This window comes from Mya arenaria, chromosome 7, assembly GCF_026914265.1.
Source record: "Mya arenaria isolate MELC-2E11 chromosome 7, ASM2691426v1".
In the NCBI taxonomy this organism is placed as follows: Eukaryota; Metazoa; Mollusca; class Bivalvia; order Myida; family Myidae; genus Mya; species Mya arenaria.
Window position 1 is genome coordinate 33,068 of NC_069128.1, and position 20,167 is coordinate 53,234.

At 37.2% G+C, this 20,167-nt stretch overlaps 1 long non-coding RNA gene across 1 annotated transcript; it reads left to right on the plus strand.

The window, feature by feature from the left end:
* Positions 1–8,844: 8,844 nt before the first annotated feature.
* On the plus strand, positions 8,845–10,590 carry LOC128239870 (uncharacterized). The gene is made up of 3 exons (XR_008261951.1): positions 8,845–9,161; positions 9,780–9,912; positions 10,529–10,590. It is a non-coding gene; the product is annotated as an uncharacterized LOC128239870 (long non-coding RNA).
* Positions 10,591–20,167: the final 9,577 nt, after the last annotated feature.

Here is a 20,167-nt window from a genome sequence, read left to right on the forward strand (position 1 = left end):
AATATTTTGGTTTATAAAAGTTGAGTAATGTTCTTATGTTTGACCCTTCCCTCAATGTGCAATTTATTGCATTCATATTTTTCCTTAACTATTATTTTATTTTTATTTTTTCTGTGTAAACAATATAGTTTTTTCAAATGTGATAATGCTTTTGACATTTGATATTAAAAATAATTGTTTTATTTACTGTTAATCAAGGATTATACTCATGCATTTGGTCAAAGGAATGTTTTACTGATGTTGCAGTTCAATCGACATATTTTAGAAATGGATAGTGTTGAAGTTAAATCTTTAAATATGAGTATTGAATGTTATTGTTACAAGAATATGATAATAAATTATTACGTCACCTTAGTGCAATAACTCAATAACTGCATATAGATATAGACACAGATGTTGAGTTCTTGCACTAAGATGACCATATACTCATCTTTTTTTTAAATGTCTTCAGTATCAGCTGAATGCTCATGTTATATCCTCATTATAATTATATGCTACCTAGTTCTTGTTTATAATAATTAATAATTTGTCTATTGCAACATAACTGTATGAATATCACATTACTCATTTACAATGGCCATGTGCATATCTATCTCATATTATATAGCTTTAGTTCATGTATATAGTGTATCTATGTAAATTAAGGACTCATAAATTACTGTGAAATACTTACTGCTTGCTTTATGGAAGGTGTAAAAGACCAATATTTATAAGGATTTACATCTGGTAATAGGAACGATTTCCTTCACACTACTTAGCCGATTTCTTTCACTATGGTCTTAATTACTAATCAAAATACTGAGAGATCATGCAAAGAATGTGGCAAGGAAGATGGCAAACAATGGAGATATGCCTGTATTATCATACTAGTATTCATTAAATCATGGACAAATAATGGTCTGTATCTTTTACTTCTTCAAAAATTGGTTTTCTGGTAACTGGACTGTATCAAAATAATTATACAGCTGAAATGCACACTCAAAAAAGCCTCTTTGTCCTTGCCATATGAATATTCATAAATTAAGGCTCTGTGCTTAACTTAAAAGAACATGTACTGAAAAGTTTTTCGACTTGTCTATATAAAACAGCTAGTTGTTCTTGATGGCCCGAGAGGCCAAATATGCCGGCCGCCATGTATTGTAGAACACGTGTTTCATAAAAAGAACTACGATTCCGGCAATAACACTATAAGCCCGTAGAGGCAGCGCCTTAGTTCATATTACGAGCTACTTTAACTGATATACCGACATTCATCCGAGGTTGTTTTGGTGGAAAAAGGCCGAAGAGTTTCGAATGAGATTAAAATGTATTCCTGTAATTATGGTATTATTTTCGTTTTTTACGGGAACGTTAACATTTGTGTTGTTAGTTAACTTAAAAATGTCAGACACTTCGTAAAAGGGTATACGTATAACTCCTCGTACAGATTTTGGAGGGTTTTATTATATGATCAGGACTACTGTTCGGGAAGGAATTTGTCCATTTCGATAAAAAAAACTTTGATCAGTCGTGGTATGCACATGATCTTAAAGAAATGAATTTGAGCTGCGAACATTTCAACAATAATTTGTTCTCTGTTGATACTGAATATACATCAAACACTTAATGTGCCGAATGTTCATTTTAATATAATTAAAGTGATAAATAAATGATCATGAGGACCACTGTGTCAGATGAAAATAAATCAAGTTTTTACTATAGCTCATATATATAAGCATTGACAGTCATTTATTATGTCTACAGTTCTAATGAAAAGATAAAGCACATCTTGTTATACATGGCTACAAGAGAACTAATAAAATACCAAATAACCCCGATGTCCTGAGGCAATGACGATATTCACAATTAAACATCAACATATCATAAAATTAGCGATGGACTTTATTAAATTTCTTTCACCCTTTTCGATGAAATATGGGGTTTTATCAGCGAAATAACAACAGTGAAAATATCAAATTGATTGCAAAATAAGGAGTTAAAATATCAACTTTCAGAACTACTTTTAAAATCCTTTGTAGTTACTTCCCCATTGATCAAAACAGAACACTTCACTTTGAACCAGAAAATGTTGGCAAATTTAAAGAAATGTTTAATGAATTTAAATAAATATATATTTGGAAATTAACAACATACCGTTTATTACTGGTTATCCCGTCTTTCAAACGTTTTCTTGATCTTGAAGCTGAATATTCGAACATTTGCTTTCATACCAAACAAATTACAGACGAAAACAACTGTTCGAACATAAAAAGGAATGCTATACCATCGTTCAAATGTATTTTGAACTGTTTGTCGTTGTTATACATAAAACGAGCTTCCCGGAAAGTTCACACAACAATTTACAGATAATCAGATATGTTTTATCCCCCCCCCCCCCCCCCCTACGCCTCAAAATATGTCAACAAACTACGGTGGTCCTCAGCACTACATTGAAAACGACCTGTCTTCAAGCAAAACTGACAGTAAGATGACTGAATATCCATGTATCATGAAACACTGTCTAAAACTAAGAAAAATGTTTAAAATCCAATGATTATCCGCATTTATTTTCCTAACATATTTGACCTTCTAAATTTTCATTCATTAAATCGCGGCGTAATAATTTGGTTATGTATTCATGCCCTGCTTAAAATAAAAGTGTTTTCGTTATTCTTTGGAACATATGTGCACTTATAAAACTTCATTGATTACTGTTCATAAAAGCTTTGCCCTAAAAAACAAGCGAATAATAAGCTATAAGAATGAATAGCAGAGAACTTTTTCTCAACAAACCGGAAATAGAAAAGTTGACAGCTATAATTTTGCGCCCCACGGGTAGCGGCGTAAATAACACCCTTTTCAAAAAAGGGGGTAATTAAGAAATAAATAAAAAAAACTAATAAAACTCCGAAAACAAGCATAAAAGAAACAGAAAATTTGTTTATTTCAGTGTAAGATCTTATTTCATTTCACTCGTGATCATATAACACTCGTGATATAAAATACGATCTTACACTGAAATAAACAAATATCTACTATTTATTTCGTTCTTCAAGACGACAGGCGAAGCAGGACGATAATGCCCTCATTTCTATATGATTAATCGATTGATTAGTTACTAATTCTTGATTCTGTTTAAGAAAATGTATAAGTGTGAACAAACATCATATGTCTGGTTTACATTGACTTACGGCATTTGTTACACATCCGGGGGCATGTCACTTCCGCTAATGTCGGATCTTCGCAGAGATGGCGATTGTTAGCGCAACCGTTAGAGTCGAGGTCATCGCATGGGGGTGCTTGTGATGTCACACTTGTAGCCAGTATGACGAGGAATGCCACACCAATGATACCGTGTGAAACATGAACTACCGCATATTAGAATACATTTCACAACAAATAACATCGAGATAATTACATGGGTTGATTGTGGTATCGAAACGTAGGCTAATATAACTAAAAGGCTAATTGAATTAAACACAGGCAAAGTAATAATCAAGTAAAAGAAAAATGTACAATACCGTAAACTGGACACAAGATCATAGTTCATCACCTTCTCTCGCAAAACTGAAAAGAGAGTCCCGGTTTGAACAAGTATCGTTGTATATAAACGTTTGTAACAACCTATGTATATACGAGGGACGTCCCCAAATTTCACAGACAACCAATTTGCATCACAGACAAAGACTTAAGTAACAATGGCAGAAATCCAAACATTCTGATTTCATAATTGATTATTTGTGTGAAACGTGAAAGCGTTATCATTTGGTCCTATATAAAAGCTTGCTCTGAAGATTATTCTTTTGAAAGCTTAAAACGCACTCGAAAAAATGTTTGAAAATGGAAGTCTTCGTATTTGAGAGCGTTCATGTTCATTAGTAATAATGGCAACACTGTTAACATCCCCTAACACCGACCTCAATAATTCATTGTGAACCTTACATAGCAATTACAGGGACACACCCAGTAGCCTGATACGGTCAGTAATGACGTAACATTTGAACTAAGGCGCTGCCTCTACGGGCTTAAAGTATTATTACCAGAAACGTTATAGTTAAAGTTAACTCAATTACTTAGTAAAACATATTACGAGTGAAAGGAACGTTTGCCGTATGTTAAAGCAACTTGAAAGTCTTTCATCTCATTTTCAAATAACAAGTAGCTGGCCCCAATTTCTCGAAACTTCTTATGTCCCTTAAAACAGGATTAAGCTAAGCTCACTATTTTTGTTTTTCTATAATATGCGTAATATTTACTTTATTAAGAGTTTTTAGACGGTTAATATAATCATCTATATAATAATCACAATAAACCATATTTCATTTAACAAAATCGATATTATATGTACAGATACCTGTACAATAATAAATAAAGGATATTTGTTAAATTCAGTTTAAGATCGTATTTTATTTCACGAGTGGTCACTGGAGAAATATTTTCACGAGTGTCATAGACTTCATACCACTTTAATTCCCTACTACTAATATACATTCTTGGTTCGAAGTACAGTATCCTGGTTCGATATTATAGTGGCACAAAGTATCCCTAATTTAGAGAAAACACGTACATGTACCTCGCTCTCAGGGTCCTGATTGGAACGCAAAGATCGATACAACATGAAGTCACGTTCATTGTAGCGCGAAATGCTTTATTTCAGCAATATTTTGTGAACTTGTCAACTTAAATGACAAAAACAAGTGTTGCTGGTACCCAAAGGGTGGTAATACAATGATTGCTTTAAATATAAATATATTTCTGAATAGGTTCATAACACTTATCAAACTAAATTTAAAAGAGCAACAAAAGGAACGATCATTGTATACGCCGACAACCACTATCTGGACCCTTATCAAAGGGTGGTAATACAATGACTGCCTTATCTGAGAAGGTTCATAACACAAATCAAAATAAAATTAAAAAAAAATAATAATAAAAAACAGAAATAAACTAAAATTAAAAAAGGCACAATCAATTAATTCAACGTAAACTTAAAATAAAGAGCACGATCATTGTATACGCCGAGAACCACTATCTGGACCCTTTTCAAAAGGGTGGTAATACAATGACTGCTCTCTGAATACAAATATTTAAAAAAAAAAAAAATAGTAAAAAACATTAATAAAATTAAAAAAGAAGGAAAAAAAGGCACGATCAAAGAATTCAAAGTTAACTTTAAATAACGAGCACGATCATTGTATACGCCGAGAACCACTATCTGGACCCTTAAAACTCGTACACAACCGTAGTACCAGTAGAAGTCCAGGATGATATATATTATATGCTATGCAAGGTGATGGTGTTGTTTTAATAACGCTTCTGGTCCAGGTACATTATATGAAAAACGGTTTTTGACCCACGCCCTATTCATTTAATACAATATGTTAAAGTTGAGAAAATAAATTATGCATACGGAAATATAGCATTTCTGGACCAGGGGCTACATATGTATATAGATGTCTTGATAATCCAGTATGGATGATAACTATCCCGCACACGTATGCACATTTCAAAGGAAAAAAGAACGGGCGTGGGACGGTGGGATAAAAAAAAAAAACAAAACACACACACACACACAAAAACATATGTATGTACGCAACCTTTGGTCTTAAATAAGTTTTAGAATTTAAAAAGTGAGGCAACTCAGGATTCGACAACAAAGAGGTCGGTTCTTATTATTATATACGTATGCAGACTGGACAAAACGTCCTATTCTCAAAACACATTCGTGCCAAAGAACTGTCCGTAAGTCTTCCTCATCCTTTTGAAAATCCCAAACTTACAATAGTTCAAAATTTTAAAACACGAGTGCTATACATCTCGAAATTACAACAAGTTAAGACCAAAAGAAATAAAACCATATCCAATAGACAGAGCTGTGGGACCACTTTAGATGTCATTTATCGTAGGGCCTGTGGCATTTGGGGTTCAAAATTACTAATTTGGCGATTATTCTACAAAAAGGTGGGAATGAAACTCCCCCTTTGGCATCAAAAATATGTTTCAGTCACACTAGGGGATGTGACGGGGTCAAGCCATAATGCAGCCACTATAGGGCGCGGGCAGACCTTTATAAACACAACAACAACAACAATGCTGGTTCCCATTTTATGGCTTAGTGGTCAACCAAAAAATGCCATCACTCCTCAAGAAAATGAAGTAGTCCCTTTCATGTGGGCCGTATCCGGAATTTTGACATCGAGTGCAAGCGTTCGACTTGAAGCTCATATTAAGAAATAATTGTTGATTTAAATCGGTAAGAATATGTCGGGTCTGAGTTATATATAATGTTTCTGAAATATCAGTGCTGACAAAGTTTGAGGCCAATCGCCTCAAAATCATGTCCTGATACCACAAAACAACTAAAACGCTTTATATGCTTTTGATTGTAGCTTTACCCTTTTTTAGTAAACCAATGCCGCCTTGGTTGGACCGCGTTCATCACATGAACTCATAAAAATAATAATGAATTCACTTTTGACCACGGCTGTGTGGATGTTATTATAAGTTACGGGGTTAGTAGGTGGCCCGATATAGAATATACGGGGCAAAGGAAACCATATCGAGTGAGAGCGAACCTTCATCGGAATATTCATCGGATTCGGTAAATAGACGCCATTATTGTACGATATAAATTTGGTGACCCAATATGGAAAAATATTGGTCGCGTGACAGGTCCTTGGCCAATGGCGTTGTGTAATTTATGTTGGAGGCGTTATATAGGGTTGTATCGCGATGGTAGGATAAATTTGACGCGTTTAAGGGATTTGCCATAGTTGTTAGACCAGCCATTCATTTGTGTCTTCTAAAAAGCCGCTGTTTCCTACGTTTTAGCATATTTTAACCGGGTTCGGTCATAGCTATATTCATGACAACACGAGCACTTTAACAATTTTCTTAAATGAAATTGATATTGGTACTGATAGTTGATATTTGGTTGTTTGCTTCTGGTCCTGATGTTCGGCTACTGGGCGGCCAGGTAGTTTGAATCTTGGTTTGACTACTTCAATGATATTTGGCTACTGGGCCTGTCATTTGTTTACTGGGTCTGAAGTTTGGCAGCTGGGCCTGATGTGTTGCACTGGTACTGAAGTATGGCAGCTGGGCCTGATGTGATGCTACTGGGTCTGAAGTTTGGCAGTTGGGCCTGATGTGTTGCTACTGGGACTAAAGTTTGGCAGCTGGGCCTGATGTGGTGCTACTGGGACTGAAGTTTGGCAGCTGGGCCTGATGTGTTGCTACTGGGACTGAAGTTTGGCAGCTGGGCCTTATGTGTTGCTACTGGGACTGAAGTTTGGCAGCTGGGCCTGATGTTTGACTACAGGAAATGACATTTGGCTACATAGTCTCATACACATGTTAGGCTACTGGGTCTGATATTTGGCTACTGGGTCTGGTATTTGACAACTGGGTCTGGTATTTGACTACTTGGTGTAATATTTGGCTACTTGGTCTGATATTTGACTACTGGGTCTGATTTTTGACTACTGGGTCTGATATTCGGCTACTGGGTCTGATATTCGGCTACTGGGTCTGAAATTCGGCTACTGGGTCTAATATTTGACTACTGGGTCTCATATTCGACTACTGGGTCTAATATGTGACTACTGGGTCTGATATATGGCTACTGGGTCTGATATTTGGCTAGTGGGTCTAATATTTGACTACTGGGTCTGATATTTGACTACTGGGTCTAATTTTTGACTACTGGGTCTGATATTTGACTACTGATATTTGACTAAGTACTGATATTTGACTACTGGGTGTTATATTTGGCTACTAGGTCTTATATTTTGTTACTAGGTCTTATATTTGGCTACTGGGTCTGATATTTGGCCACCGGGTGTTATATTTGGCTACTGGGTGTTATATTTGGCTACTAGGTCTTATATTTGGTTACTAGGTCTTATATTTGGCTACTGGGTCTGATATTTGGCCACCGGGTGTTATATTTGGCTACTGGGTGTAATATTTGGCTACTGGGTGTTATATTTGGCTACTGGGTGTTATATTTGGCTACTGGGTCTGATATTTGGCCACCGGGTGTTATATTTGACTACTGGGTGTTTAATTTGGCTACTAGGTCTTATATTTGGTTACTAGGTCTTATATTTGGCTACTGGGTGTAATATTTGGCCACCGGATGTTATATTTGGCTACTGGGTCAGATATTTGGCTACTGGGTGTTATATTTGGCTACTAGGTCTTATATTTGGTTACTAGGTCTTATATTTGACTACTGGGTCTGATATTTGGCCAACGGGTGTTATATTTGGCTACTGGGACAGATATTTGGCTACTGGGTGTTATATTTGGCTACTAGGTCTTATATTTGGTTACTGGGTCTGATATTTGGCCACCGGGTGTTATATTTGGCTACCGGGTGTAATATTTGAATATCGGGTGTTATATTTGGCTACTAGGTCTTATATTTGGTTACTGGGTCTGATATTTGGCCACCGGGTGTTATATTTGGCTACCGGGTGTAATATTTGGCTACTGGGTGTTATATTTGGCTACTGGGTCTGATATTTGGCCACCGGGTGTTATATTTGGCTACTGGGTCTTTTATATGGTTACTGGGTCTGATATTTGGCCACCGGGTGTTATATTTGGCTACCGGGTGTAATATTTGGCTACTGGGTGTTATATTTCGCTACTGGGTGTAATATTTGGCTACTGGGTCTGATATTTGGCCACCGGGTGTTATATTTGGCCACCGGGTGTTATATTTGGCCACCGGGTGTAATATTTGGCTACTGGGTCTTATATTTGGCCACCGGGTGTTATATTTGGCCACCGGATGTTATATTTGGCCAACGGGTGTTATATTTGGCTACTGGGTGTAATATTTGGCCACCTGCAGCCAATTGTATAAACGTGGATAAGTCCTAACCAGCGGTTATCTTTTGGTTATCTCCCTGGTTTGGTCAAGTTATCCGTAAACCGATTGTATAAAAAATAAGTTATCCTAACCAGCGCGTGATTCGGCTAACTTTTGGACAATATTTAACCGACCACTGGGAGTATGGTTAACTGACTTATCCAAAACAAAGATGGCGGACCAGACATAAACAAGCTCGATTCCAAACTTATTTCAACGATTTTACAGACACATGGACTCTGCCTAAATAAAAAAAACAAATGGTATAACATCGATATCCATGACAGTGATGAATTTAGAGGTAAGAAAAAAACAATTTCTAATTTGTGACCCAATTTATGCATAAAACTTATCCAAGGAATTTTGAAACAAAAACAGTGACAACAAGCATTTTGAAAACGATATTTACCTTGTTATTGTGTGCATATTATTCCATAATCTTACACTAGTCACGACTCTGGGTCGAGACCAACAATTGCTTGCAGGTCTCGCCCTTACTGTGTATAGATATACCCTCGCTTTAAACATATTTTGTTTCATTTCCACATATTTACAATCAAACTAAACCGCATGTAAACATTGAGAAAAGTTGACAGCTATGACGTCATTTTCAAGGAATCTTACCCATTCTAAAGTCTATTTCTCCAACTTTCTTTCAATACACCCTGGTTGAGGCACACAGGAGGATAATTGCTACTGTTCAGTAGTATGTTATTATATTATTGAAAACACATAAAGAAGTGTGTGTGTGTGTGTGTGGATGCGTGCGTGCGTGCGTGCTTGCGTGCGTGATATAAATGACTAAATGTAAGCATAATTGTGATTTGAGACCTAACTGTATCCTGCAAATAACATGTTATAGATAAAAAGACAGATACATTATTTATCTCTTATTGTATATAATAAATGTATGTTTCAGTTGAGTGGTTTTACCATCCAAAGTCAGAAGAACCAGTGTTGATAAGTTCTACACATGTCTGCTACAGCAGGGAATGGAACCAACTCCAGATCTAATACTTCACGAGCAGTAAGGATATACATAGCATTTTCAGGTTAGATTGTTAACAAAACTATATTGTGAAATTGAAAACATATTTCAAAAAATATAGCAGTATACTCAGTACAGTCATTTGAATAAAAGAAAATACATTTATATTTATATATAATAATTGGCTTCTTCATAATTCAACCTTCATTAATAACAATGAACATAAATATCATAAAATAAAGTGAGAGCAATAGTTAATAGGAATTATTAAGAATGCCTACCCTATCACATGTTATGGGTAACATGTTGAATATCTGTTTGTAAGTCTGTTTGACTGCCTGATGTCAAATTGTCTTGAATACTCCACTTAAGGGAAAGTTTTACAGGAACATTCAAATGTAAAGCATGGATTTTTATACTTCTGCTTTATTGCTTATTAAATAGTTTAAATTTGAACATTTGAGTACTATAGAGACCAAATTGCATTCTGTTGCATTAAAATCATGTTTTGACATTCCAGTTTTTGTAACTTATATAGTTTAGTTTTCATGGTGTTTAAAGGGGCGTTCCCTTCATTGGCAAAAATATCATTCATCTACCTTTAAAATATGTTCAAATGCCTATTTAAACGCACATACACGATTGTTATGATTTAAAGTATTCATTTTACTATTCTTCAGAGTGTAGCGGTACTAGCCACTTGATGACCAAGTTCATCTGACAGACTCCTGTTTTAGAAAACACCACAAACAGGAACTTAAAAGTTCATGAGAGGAATAGAAAACGTTTCAAATTGCTGCTCCCAGAGGGCTTAATTGTCAACGTCCTATCTTGTATTGATAGGGTTAAATAAAAAATGATTATTGTTAATTATTATATTATCCATCAAATTTGATATCTTAGATCTTTTTCTTGCAATTAAAATTATCATACTAATGGGGAGTGTTATATAAAAGAAATAATAAATACCACTTGTCATATTGAAACAATGTTTAGTTTGATTATTGTTTTTAATTGGCATGTACCAAAATAGTCATTTTATATTTAAATTTCACTCTAAATGATTTTCTTTGTAAACTATTCATTTGACAGTTAATGGCTGGATTGGAAAATAAACAACAGTATTTGACATTAATTATATTGACACAGGACTGCATTTACTGTAAAAATAGTTTTTACAACCCCCCCCCCCCCGAGCGCCATGTTGTCAGTATTATATGGACAATTGTATGAAATATGCATGGACCGAAATGACAGCTGATTTGTCACTGACATTGGATGCCGTTGAGGCAGTTTTAAGATTATGACCATTCAATGTTTGAGGATAGAGTGTGTTTTGACCATGACCTTTGCCTCTACGACCGCAAAATCCATAGGAGTCATCAGCTGGTCACCAAAAATATAAATGTCAAGTTTAAGGACCATGGGTGCAGGCATTGACAAGTTATCACACAGACAAGCTTTTTTCGTTCATGGTCACTGTAACCTTGACCTTTAACCCGATGACCCCTAAAATCATAAGGGGTCATCTACAGGTCAGACACAACTCCAAGACAAGTTTGAGGGCCATGGGTGCAGGCATTGTCGAATTATCATTTGAAACATTTTCGCATTCAAAGTCACTGTGAACTTGATCTTTGACCCAATGACTCCTAAGATCAATAAGGGTTATCTCCTGGTCAGGCCCAGCTTCCATGTCAAGTTTGATGATCATAGATTCAGGCATTGTTGAGATTTCACTGGGAGAAGATTTGTTAACTTTTATGCGTTAAAGGTTACTGTGACCTTGACCTTGACCAGATGACCCCCAAAGTCAATAGGGGTCATCTACTGGTCAGGCCCAACCTTCATGTCAAGTTTGATGACCATACGTCCAGATATTGTTGAGTTACCACTTGGACAAGCTTTGGTCTACCGACGGACCGACCGACCGACATGTGCAAAGCAATATACCCCTCTTCTTCGAAGGGGGGATAGTAAAGAACATTTTGTATAAATGATGAATGGTTGGTTTAAAAAAATCTTATAACAAGTATGATAAAATAAATACATTATTGCTAGAGTGTGGTTTTATTGACTTGTTGTTTGTAAAATAAATTTGCATGTCTCTTCAACACTAACATTAAAGATTTTATAAATCTTAAATACATGTGTGTGTTGTTACACACTGACTTTGAATTTATTTACATAGTTTTATGAAAATAAAGAAAAGAAATTATATTTCATATCTGTTGTTTTTGTGGTCCTGGTAAGTGGAAATGGATTCACGCAATGGTTTATCTAAGGTCATATAGAGAATAAGTTATTAATAATACATTGTATTATGCTGAGAGGGTTAAATTGTAAACTAATAATTTCTCTGTACTGATACTGATACCAAAAGTCACTTATAATATAAATGAGTTTAAATTTGAATAATAATACTAATTTGAATAACATATAAAACTAAACGTTTTAATGTCAACATATAAAAAACAAGATAAATATATTAAATTAGTATCAAAAGGAATGGCCCCATACAAAACTCATTTGATTTTTTCCAGGACAAAGTTGAAACTGACTATATACATTCCTTAGATGGCATCTTCTACAAAAAACACACACTTAAATGGATGAAGCCATTGCATTTTAATGAAAGTGACACTTTTTATTTCGGGTTAGCAAATACAATTTATTGGCAACTGGTATTCACTTAAAACTTGTTACGGTATATTAAAGAAGCTTATATGAATGATGTTTGCATGCTCATGCATTTTTATTTGATGCAATATCAACAATATTGTGCACATTAAAAGTTAAATACCCCTGTTTCCGGAATGAGCTTATCCGTTGAGATGTTGCATGTGTAATATTTATCAAACTATTTTTGACAGAAGGAGCGTATACATTGTTGACAGTTTTTTCAGGTATATGGTTGAATATTTACCATTTTAATATGCTGGGCAGATTTAATGAAGTTTGTCATTAAATCTGCCAATGCACAAATTTTTATAAAGAGGAAATATGCACTTGAAACAGGTAAGTACGATTTTATTAAATTGGTACTACTGTACCATGATATATTATATTTTCATTTGTCATTTTCATTTTCAAAGGTACACCATAAGCCCTATATATTGGTGTATATTAAAATAATAGGTACATGTTTACGCTACTTAATGGATATTGGATGTGTAATGGATTTGATGGGTATTTTTTTTCATTAAAATTCAACAACCTTTTCGTACTGTCGTTGTATATGCCAAACAAGTCTATGATGTTAACAGAAAAATGCGGTAAACACGCACTGACCGGAACCTTGTTTACCAGTGCATTGTGGGTATTTTTATGAAGTTTTGGTTAGGTTAAAGTTGTCCAAGTTGGTTAACTTAGCCGCCGCATTTTCTGCCTTTATACAAACGGATAAACGGTTTGGATAAAATGGCCAACTTGGTTAAAGTTAACCGCTGGACAACTTTAACCAGCGGTTAAATTTAACCAACTTTTATACAATTGGCTGCGGGTGTTATATTTGGCCACCGGGTGTTATATTTGGCCACCGGGTGTTATATTTGGCCACCGGGTGTAATATTTGGTTACTGGGTCTGATATTTGGCCACCGGGTGTTATATTTGGCTACTGGGTCTGATATTTGGCCACCGGGTGGCATATTTTAACCGGGTTCGGTCATAGCTATATTCATGACAACACGAGCACTTTAACAATTTTCTTAAATGAAATTGATATTGGTACTGATAGTTGATATTTGGTTGTTTGCTTCTGGTCCTGATGTTCGGCTACTGGGCGGCCAGGTAGTTTGAATCTTGGTTTGACTACTTCAATGATATTTGGCTACTGGGCCTGTCATTTGTTTACTGGGTCTGAAGTTTGGCAGCTGGGCCTGATATGTTGCACTGGTACTGAAGTATGGCAGCTGGGCCTGATGTGATGCTACTGGGTCTGACGTTTGGCAGCTGGGCCTGATGTGTTGCTACTGGGACTAAAGTTTGGCAGCTGGGCCTGATGTGGTGCTACTGGGACTGAAGTTTGGCAGCTGGGCCTGATGTGTTGCTACTGGGACTGAAGTTTGGCAGCTGGGCCTTATGTGTTGCTACTGGGACTGAAGTTTGGCAGCTGGGCCTGATGTTTGACTACAGGAAATGACATTTGGCTACATAGTCTCATACACATGTTAGGCTACTGGGTCTGATATTTGGCTACTGGGTCTGGTATTTGACAACTGGGTCTGGTATTTGACTACTTGGTGTAATATTTGGCTACTTGGTCTGATATTTGACTACTGGGTCTGATTTTTGACTACTGGGTCTGATATTCGGCTACTGGGTCTGATATTCGGCTACTGGGTCTGAAATTCGGCTACTGGGTCTAATATTTGACTACTGGGTCTCATATTCGACTACTGGGTCTAATATGTGACTACTGGGTCTGATATATGGCTACTGGGTCTGATATTTGGCTAGTGGGTCTAATATTTGACTACTGGGTCTGATATTTGACTACTGGGTCTAATTTTTGACTACTGGGTCTGATATTTGACTACTGATATTTGACTAAGTACTGATATTTGACTACTGGGTGTTATATTTGGCTACTAGGTCTTATATTTTGTTACTAGGTCTTATATTTGGCTACTGGGTCTGATATTTGGCCACCGGGTGTTATATTTGGCTACTGGGTGTAATATTTGGCTACTAGGTCTTATATTTGGTTACTAGGTCTTATATTTGGCTACTGGGTCTGATATTTGGCCACCGGGAATTATATTTGGCTACTGGGTGTAATATTTGGCTACTGGGTGTTATATTTGACTACTGGGTGTTATATTTGGCTACTGGGTCTGATATTTGGCCACCGGGTGTTATATTTGACTACTGGGTGTTTAATTTGGCTACTAGGTCTTATATTTGGTTACTAGGTCTTATATTTGGCTACTGGGTCAGATATTTGGCCACCGGATGTTATATTTGGCTACTGGGTCAGATATTTGGCTACTGGGTGTTATATTTGGCTACTAGGTCTTATATTTGGTTACTAGGTCTTATATTTGACTACTGGGTCTGATATTTGGCCAACGGGTGTTATATTTGGCTACTGGGACAGATATTTGGCTACTGGGTGTTATATTTGGCTACTAGGTCTTATATTTGGTTACTGGGTCTGATATTTGGCCACCGGGTGTTATATTTGGCTACCGGGTGTAATATTTGACTACCGGGTGTTATATTTGGCTACTAGGTCTTATATTTGGTTACTGGGTCTGATATTTGGCCACCGCGTGTTATATTTGGCTACCGGGTGTAATATTTGGCTACTGGGTGTTATATTTGGCTACTGGGTCTGATATTTGGCCACCGGGTGTTATATTTGGCTACTGGGTCTTTTATATGGTTACTGGGTCTGATATTTGGCCACCGGGTGTTATATTTGGCTACCGGGTGTAATATTTGGCTACTGGGTGTTATATTTGGCTACCGGGTGTAATATTTGGCTACTGGGTCTGATATTTGGTTACTGGGTCTGATATTTGGCCACCGGGTGTTATATTTGGCTACTAGGTCTTATATTTGGTTACTGGGTCTGATATTTGGCCACCGGGTGTTATATTTGGCTACCGGGTGTAATATTTGGCTACTGGGTGTTATATTTGGCTACTGGGTCTGATATTTGGCCACCGGGTGTTATGTTTGGCTACTGGGTCTTATATTTGGTTACTGGGTCTAATATTTGGCCACCGGGTGTTATATTTGGCTACCGGGTGTAATATTTGGCTACTGGGTCTTATATTTGGCTACTGGGTCTGATATTTGGCTACCGGGTCTTATATTTGGCTACTAGGTCTTATATTTGGTTACTGGGTCTGATATTTGGCCACCGGGTGTTATATTTGGCTACCGGGTGTAATATCTGGCTACCGGGTGTTATATTTGGCTACTGGGTCTTATATTTGGCTACTGGGTCTGATATTTGGCCTCCGGGTGTTATATTTGACTACTTGGTCTAATATTTGACTACTGGGTGTAATATTTGGCTACTGGGTCTGATATTTGTCTACTGGGTCTGACATTTGGCAACTGGGTCTGATATTTGACTACTGATATTTGACTACTGATATTTGACTACTGGGTGTAATATTTGGCTACTGGGTGTTATATTTGGCTACTAGGTCTTATATTTGGTTACTGGGTCAGATAACTGGCCACCAGGTGTTATATTTGGCTACCGGGTGTATTATTTGGCTACCGGGTGTTATATTTGGCTACTGGGCCTTATATTTGGCCTCCGGGTCTAATATTTGGCCTCCAGGTGTTATATTTGACTACTTGGTCTAATATTTGACTACTGGGTGTAATATTTGGCTACTGGGTCTGATATTTGTCTACTGGGTCTGACATTTGGCAACTGGGTCTGATTTTTGACTACTGGGTCTGATATTTGACTACTTATATTTGACTACTGATATTTGACTTCTGGGTGTTATATTTGGCTACTGGGTCTGATATTTGGCTATTGGGTCTGGTATTTGACAACTGGGTCTGGTATTTGACTACTTGGTGTAATATTTGGCTACTTGGTCTGATATTTGACTACTGATATTTGACTACTGATATTTGGCTACTGGGTCTGATATTTGGCCAACGGGTGTTATATTTGGCTACTGGGTCTTATATATGGTTACTGGGTCTGATATTTGGCCACCGGGTGTTATATTTGGCTACCGGGTGTAATATTTGGCTACTGGGTGTTATATTTGGCTACTGGGTGTAATATTTGGCTACTGGGTCTGATATTTGGCCACCGGGTGTTATATTTGGCCACCGAGTGTTATATTTGGCCACCGGGTGTAATATTTGGCTACTGGGTCTTATATTTGGCCACCGGGTGTTATATTTGGCCACCGGATGTTATATTTGGCCACCGGGTGTTATATTTGGCTACTGGGTGTAATATTTGGCCACCGGGTGTTATATTTGGCCACCGGGTGTAATATTTGGTTACTGGGTCTGATATTTGGCCACCGAGTGTTATATTTGGCCACCGGGTGTAATATTTGGCTACTGGGTCTTATATTTGGCCACCGGGTGTTATATTTGGCCACCGGATGTTATATTTGGCCACCGGGTGTTATATTTGGCTACTGGGTGTAATATTTGGCCACCGGGTGTTATATTTGGCCACCGGGTGTTATATTTGGCCACCGGATGTTATATTTGGCCACCGGGTGTAATATTTGGTTACTGGGTCTGATATTTGGCCACCGGGTGTTATATTTGGCTACTGGGTCTGATATTTGGCCACCGGGTGTTATATTTGGCTACCGGGTGTAATATTTGGCTACTGGGTCTTATATTTGGTTACTGGGTCTGATATTTGGCCACCGGGTGTTATATTTGGCTACTAGGTCTTATATTTGGTTGCTGGGTCTGATATTTGGCCACCGGGTGTTATATTTGGCTACCGGGTGTAATATTTGGCTACTGGGTGTTATATTTGGCTACTGGGTGTTATATTTGGCTACTAGGTCTTATATTTGGTTACTGGGTCTGATATTTTGCCACTGGGTGTTATATTTGGCTACCGGGTGTAATATTTGGCTACCGGGTGTTATATTTGGCTACTGGGTGTTATATTTGGCTACTGGGTCTGATATTTGGCCACCGGGTGTTATATTTGGCTACCGGGTGTTATATTTGGCCACCGGGTGTTATATTTGGCTACTGGGTCTTATATTTGGCTACTGGGTCTGATATTTGGCCTCCGGGTGTTATATTTGGCTACCGGGTGTAATATTTGGCTACCGGGTGTTATATTTGGCTACTGGGTCTCATATTTGGCTACTGGGTCTGATATTTGGCCTCCGGGTGTTATATTTGGCTACCGGGTGTAATATTTGGCTACCGGGTGTTATATTTGGCTACTGGGTCTCATATTTGGCTACTGGGTCTGATATTTGGCCTCCGGGTGTTATATTTGGCTACCGGGTGTAATATTTGGCTACTGGGTGTTATATTTGGCTACTAGGTCTCATATTTGGCTACTGGGTCTGATATTTGGCCACCGGGTGTTATATTTGGCTACCGGGTGTAATATTTGGCTACCGGGTGTTATATTTGGCTACTGGGTCTTATATTTGGCTACTGGGTCTGATATTTGGCCTCCGGGTGTTATATTTGACTACTTGGTGTAATATTTGGCTACTGGGTCTGATATTTGTCTACTGGGTCTGATATTTGTCTACTGGGTCTGACATTTGACTACTGGGTCTGATATTTGTCTACTGGGTCTTATATTTGGCTACTGGGTCTGATATTTGGCCTCCGGGTGTAATATTTGACTACTGGGTGTAATATTTGGCTACTGGGTCTGATATTTGTCTACTGGGTCTGACATTTGGCAACTGGGTCTGATATTTGGCTACTGGGTCTGATATTTGGCCTCCGGGTGTAATATTTGACTACTGGGTGTAATATTTGGCTACTGGGTCTGATATTTGTCTACTGGGTCTGATATTTGACTACTGGGTCTGATATTTGGCTACTTGGTCTGATGTTTGACTACTTGGTCTGATATTTGACTACTGGGTCTGATATTTGGCCTCCGGGTGTTATATTTGACTACTTGGGGTAATATTTGGCTACTGGGTCTGATATTTGTCTACTGGGTCTGATATTTGACTACTGGGTCTGATATTTGGCTACTGGGTCTGATGTTTGACTACTGGGTCTTATATTTGGCTACTGGGTCTGATATTTGGCCTCCGGGTGTAATATTTGACTACTGGGTGTAATATTTGGCTACTGGGTCTGATATTTGTCTACTGGGTCTGACATTTGGCAACTGGGTCTGATATTTGGCCTCCGGGTGTAATATTTGACTACTGGGTGTAATATTTGGCTACTGGGTCTGATATTTGTCTACTGGGTCTGATATTTGACTACTGGGTCTGATATTTGGCTACTGGGTCTGATGTTTGACTACTTGGTCTGATATTTGACTACTGGGTCTATTATTTCGCTAGTGGGTATGGCATTGTACTATTAAATTTGACTACTGGGTCTAATATTTGACTACCGGGTCTGATATTTGGCTACTGGATTTGACATTTGGTTACTGGGTCTGATATTTGTCTATTGTGTCTGATATTTGGCTACTGGGTCTGATATTTGTCTACTGGGTCTGACATTTGGCTACCAGGTCTGATATTTGGCTACTGGGTCAGATTTTTGACAACTGGGTCTGATATTTGGCTACTGGGTCTGTATTTTGGCACACTTGGTTTTATATGTGAATACAGGGCCTGATACTAGGCGTTCGGTCCTGATACATTGCTTATTGGCTTGATCGTGTACTAGTAGTTTATGTTGAGTTATAAAGTTATAAAGTGGCTTGTTCACGTTTTATAGACTCAGAACATTATAGACTCTTTTATTTCCTTTGAAATGTGAATAAACTACAGTGATCAGCAAATTAGCTTTTTGTTAATAGTTATTAAAGACTGTGGCAAAAGTTTTCTTATTTTGCTGAAAAGAGCAAAAATCTTTGAACGAGACCCTTTAAAACGCCACATTAAATTATTGTTAAGAGGTTTGCGTTAGAATTGCTGCACATCTGGCCCCAACTTCACAAAACATATTAAACCCTTATAACAGGATTCAGGTGCAGCATAATGTTTGTTTTTCTTTTGTTTAATTTGCATAATATTTAAGAATGTTTAAACGTTAAGTATGAATATTTTTATGATAATCTCAATATACCATTTTTCAATTATCAAAATCGAATTATGCTTTTGGCTTATTGAATTAAGCTTCTCAAACCTGTTAAGCTAAGATGAGGCTAGATATTATCTTACATTTACAGTTATGACATAATTTAATTAATGCATGTCCACGCATAAATAAAATGTCTTCTAAAATTGGAAGCATAGATTAAATATTATTACATGTATGGCGACCTTCTTATCTGAAAGGAATCATTCCTTAATTCTTAACTTAAATTGGCAGATCGTGAACGCTGTCAAGGATGGACATTCATATCGGTTTGTATATTTTTGCAATTCATTGATTAAATAAAACTCCTTTAGAACCATTTATCTTGAGTATTTATAACCGAAAAATAACCTTAAGCATTTCAAGTTAAGATGGTAATGCTTTCGTTTAATTTGAAAATGTGATAGCATTTTATATAAAATCAGACATTAGTTCAAACCTTATGCACCAGTCAATTGTAACCACGCCCCCCCCCTCCCCCAGGCCCGGGGATAAGCGTGGACTTTGGCTTTCGTTGCAGCCAATCCGGGTAAAATCCCCACCATTTCAGTCCAG